Here is a 5503-nt window from a genome sequence, read left to right as displayed (position 1 = left end):
GCATTGTGGTACGTGTCATTTCTGCCTTTCACGGCCTTTGGCTGTTTTTAACCAGACTAAATGGGATGTGAACACAGAAAGGATCAGGAATGGATTAAAGTAATCATAAGGCATTGGGCAGTAGTAGAGTATCCTGACTCAGTCTTTTTAAGTACAGTCAACAATGTGATTTCCTGTGTTTTATATATATATATATATATATATATATATATATATATATATATATATATATATATATATATATATATATATATATATCCTTTTAGTGGTAAGAGCTGTTTGAAAAGACTGCCTGAAATTTCAGCCTGTTTTGGTGAGAGGGAGTTTTGGCCTCACATGGTGACATCACCATGTGGTAAATGAGTTAATATAGACCAATAAGAAAGAGAGTTCCAGACCTCTCTGCCAATAACAGCTCGTCTTCAGTTTCCCCCTTCTCACTCAGAACCACTTCCAGACACTTGCTTGAGAAATTGCTTTTTGCTACAAAGCTATTTTTCTTTTTGACCATATTAATTGAAAACAATCACACTAAGGTAGTTAAATTGTTACCCAGAAATGCTAGACATTGCGATAAAAATAGCTGCTTTCGACCTTTAAAATGGTTTAAAAAGGTGCTCAAATAATTCATTTTATTAAGGAAAAAAGTACTTAAAGCAATACATTTTCATGCCATTTTCTTTCAGTAAATGAAAACCACAAATGGCGAAAAAAATACACAATAAATGCTTACAGAACATTTTGTCAAGCTAACATACAAACAGAATCTTTCAAGTTGAATGAAAAGTAACTCCCCTATTGAACAAGGTCCTAAGTCACAATCTGTGCCTCTGTAGAACATCCAAACAGCCCCTGGATCTTCTATCGACCAAATAACACCTGGGCCTCACTGCATGGTGTTACTTCCTTACTGAGACAAACACATCACCGAGAATGCATCCGTGTCAATGTTATCGTTTGCATGCTATACGACTGTCTCAGGTAACAACTAATTGACTTTATGTAGCTAGTGTCAGGGAAATCAGGGCAGTTGTTTAGGTTATGACAAAGACCACACTTTTAAGCGTTGGCCCAGTAACCGAAAGGTCACTGGTTCGAATCCCAGAGCTGACTAGGTGAAAAAAAAAAAAAAAAATGCCGATGTGCCCTTGAGCAAGGCACTTAACCCTAATTGCTCCTGTAAGTTGCTCTGGATAAGAGCCGTCTGCTAAATGTCTGAAAAAGTTTTAAAATCTTGTACAATCTTATGACCTAAGTAGCTTGCTAAACAGCATTATCCAGCTACAAGCGGCTAATAACGTCTCTATGGTAAGGCTGCACTAACTAGACATGTCCAACCAATGGCACATTATGGGCACATAGAGGTAACTTGCAAAATAAAAACAACATCAATATCGTCTCAATAGAACGCTGGCCCACCACCAGCCAGAACAGCTTCACCGTGGCATAGATTCTACACGTGTCTGGAACTCTGTTGGGAGGGCTTGCGACACCATTATTCCAGGAGAAATTCCACCAGTTGGTGTTTTGGTGGCGGCGGTGTAAAACGCCGTCTCAGGGCGCCGCTTCAGAATCTCCCGTAAAGTGTTCAATTGGGTTGAGATCTGGTGACTGAGACGGCACATGGTTTACATCGTATTCATGCTTATCAAACCACTCGTGCCCTGTTGTGGGATGGGGGGCATTGTCATCTTATGGGGATGTAGCCATGGTAACCGTAATAAATGGCCTGCCCAGCCATTTGTATGCATGACCCTAAGCATTATGGGATGTTAATTGTTTAATTAACTCAGGAAACCACACCTGTGTGGAAGCACCTGCTTCAATACACTTTGTATCCCTCATTTACTCCAGTGGTATTATTTTAGATTTATTATCAAATATTACGAGAAAATCCACTAACATTTTCATGCTATGGCAGAGAGGAAGATATGGAAGAAATGTACCGTAAAGTAGTTGGTGAATGTTTTAAACTAAATGTGGATTAACTCCTTATTTAACTGTGTTCTCAATAAGTTAAATATTATGATACTGGGGATACTGGGGCAGGTAGCCTAGTGGTTATAGCAGGTAGCCTAGTGGTTAGAACGTTGGACCAGTAACTGAAAGGTTGCTAGATCAAATCCCCGAGCTGACAAGGTAAAAATCTATCGTTCTGCCCCTGAACAGGCAGTTAACCCACTGTTCCTAGACCAGTTAACCAACTGTTCCTAGACCAGTCAACCCACTGTTCCTAGACCAGTCAACCCACTGTTCCTAGACCAGTTAACCCACTGTTCCTAGACCAGTTAATCCACTGTTCCTAGACCAGTTAACCCACTGTTCCTAGACCAGTCAACCCACTGTTCCTAGACCAGTTAACCCACTGTTCCTAGACCAGTTAACCCACTGTTCCTAGACCAGTTAACCCACTGTTCCTAGACCAGTTAACCCACTGTTCCTAGACCAGTTAATCCACTGTTCCTAGACCAGGTTAACCCACTGTTCCTAGACCAGTTAACCCACTGTTCCTAGACCAGTTAACCCACTGTTCCTAGACCAGTTAACCCACTGTTCCTAGACCAGTTAATCCACTGTTCGGTTAAATAAAGGGAAAAATAAATACTGCAGGTCCCTCTTCAGGGATTCAGAAGTACATTTTATGGCCATAATCCTAACAACTACATTTTACATTCACCTTTTACTAGTTTACGTTTTATTAACAAATCATTTTTTATTGAGTTGTCTTTTTGTCAATGCAATTCAAAAGTGCTGTAGACTACAAATAGCTTGTGAAAAGAGTACACACAGCCTACAGTAGAATGGTCATGGCATAGACAGAGAACTGTTTCATATCCAAGGCCGGATTACCAACTGGGAAATTAGCTTTAAAACGGAACATTTTTTTATCTCTGCCCCATGGCAAAATGTGTACAATTGCAGGAAGTTAGCTTTTAAAAAATGTCTTGCTCCACTGCCATGAGGAGAGGGGAGGGGGGCTTCAAAATATTATTGCCTAGGGCCCCAGATGTGGTCTGTCAGCCCTGCTTCTATAAGAAACAGCACATAAAAAATATTTTTTTTACTATATGTTTTTTTTTGTATAGCTCTAACCTGGTTGACAATCTAGTGAGGGGGAGCATGTATTCTTCATTTGTTTTCTAAGATGTATAAAATCTCTTTTTGTGACAGTACCGCCATGCCTGTGCTTTACCCAGTTCCCCTGCGACCCCTCTCATTTATCCAGTTCCCCTGCGACCCCTCTCATTTATCCAGTTCCCCTGCGACCCCTCTCATTTATCCAGTTCCCCTGCGACCCCTCTCATTTATCCAGTTCCCCTGTGACCCCTCTCATTTATCCAGTTCCCCTGCGACCCCTCTCATTTATCCAGTTCCCCTGTGACCCCTCTCATTTATCCAGTTCCCCTGCGACCCCTCTCATTTATCCAGTTCCCCTGTGACCCCTCTCATTTATCCAGTTCCACTGTGACCTCTCTCATTTATCCAGTTCCCCTGCGACCCCTCTCATTTATCCAGTTCCCCTGCGACCCCTCTCATTTATCCAGTTCCCCTGCGACCCCTCTCATTTATCCAGTTCCACTGTGACCCCTCTCATTTATCCAGTTCCCCTGCGACCCCTCTCATTTATCCAGTTCCACTGCGACCCCTCTCATTTATCCAGTTCCCCTGCGACCCCTCTCATTTATCCAGTTCCCCTGTGACCCCTCTCATTTATCCAGTTCCCCTGTGACCCCTCTCATTTATCCAGTTCCACTGTGACCCCTCTCATTTATCCAGTTCCCCTGTGACCCCTCTCATTTATCCAGTTCCACTGTGACCCCTCTCATTTATCCAGTTCCCCTGCGACCCCTCTCATTTATCCAGTTCCCCTGCGACCCCTCTCATTTATCCAGTTCCCCTGTGACCCCTCTCATTTATCCAGTTCCCCTGTGACCCCTCTCATTTATCCAGTTCCACTGTGACCCCTCTCATTTATCCAGTTCCCCTGTGACCCCTCTCATTTATCCAGTTCCACTGTGACCCCTCTCATTTATCCAGTTCCACTGCGACCCCTCTCATTTATCCAGTTCCCCTGCGACCCCTCTCATTTATCCAGTTCCCCTGCGACCCCTCTCATTAAAGTAAGACTCCTTCCGTATCATTTAAACACTGTGCTGTAAACTGTAACAATGTTGAATAACAACCAAGTCAGTTGAAACCTAATAAATCTCATATACTCTACGAAATGGAACATGGTTTTCCACGTTTCAGGACTCTATTCCTTATTAATATCCAGTAAATCATTTAAGTATTAAAGTAACTTCCAGATTTTTATGAAATATGAAAAAGTTTTCCTTCCAATTTTTTAAAAAATGAAGCAGCTTTTCTGTGTTGGAATGGTGTGGGCGTATCTACCGGTCAGTAAAAATATTCATGTGAGTAAACCGCTGATTGGCCAGCACTTCATACTCTATCAGGAAATAGCAAGGCTTTTTTAAACCGTCTGTTTGAGATATAACTTTGAATTGGAGTTTTTGACATGTTTTTTTTTTCTTCTCTTCCTCCCAATTTATACTTTTGGCCACAAATACAAATAGAGGACGAGTCCGCAACATTCTTTGGGTTTGAGTAAACAGAACATGACCTTTTAAAAAGTGAGACTTTCACTGGACAGTTACTTTAAGAATAGAAAAGTATCTGTGTTGGTTGCACGACCCACATTACATGAAAGCTATGGACACAACTGACAGCTTCACTTCAAGACGGGAGATTTAAAAGGTGTCACAACAAACAAGTTTAAAATGTTTCTTTTTTTTTTAAAAAGCTTTCTTATTTTTCAAATCTCTCCTTTAATATTTGACAGTAATATTAAAGAGAAACTGTGGATTGATTGCCTTTGCAACATCAATGTAACATTACAGCAGAAGAAGCATTCACAGCTCATGGACACCTCCTCCAGCCTACTGAGGGAGGCTCGACCAATGGCAGCATGAGGGAGGCTCGACCAATGGCAGCATGAGGGAGGCTCGACCAATGGCAGCAGGAGGGAGGCTCGACCAATGGCAGCATGAGGGAGGCTCGACCAATGGCAGCATGAGGGAGGCTCGACCAATGGCAGCATGAGGGAGGCTCGACCAATGGCAGCAGGAGGGAGGCTCGACCAATGGCAGCATGAGGGAGGCTCGACCAATGGCAGCATGAGGGAGGCTCGACCAATGGCAGCATACCAGCTTTGGCAACAGACAGATTTGTACCATTTCACACAACAGACTATTTGCTGCAGCGAAGAAGAAATGAAACAGTATAACGTAAAGTTGATTAAAGTCCTTATTTTAAAAGCTAACATGAATCTTTAAGAACTCTTTAGGAAACCCGTAAAAAGCTCACAAAGGAGAAGAGTGAAGCTGTGACTGTAGCTACAAGATAGAGAAGCATCTCTCAAAATTACACTGCAAACTAAACTTCTGTCGGTTTTATATCTATGTATTTTTTTTTTTTTTTTACATTGGTTTTGTTTTGGAGC

The sequence above is a fragment of the Oncorhynchus mykiss genome, chromosome 1, assembly GCF_013265735.2.
Source record: "Oncorhynchus mykiss isolate Arlee chromosome 1, USDA_OmykA_1.1, whole genome shotgun sequence".
In the NCBI taxonomy this organism is placed as follows: domain Eukaryota; kingdom Metazoa; phylum Chordata; class Actinopteri; order Salmoniformes; family Salmonidae; genus Oncorhynchus; species Oncorhynchus mykiss.
This window is presented reverse-complemented; position numbering follows the sequence as displayed.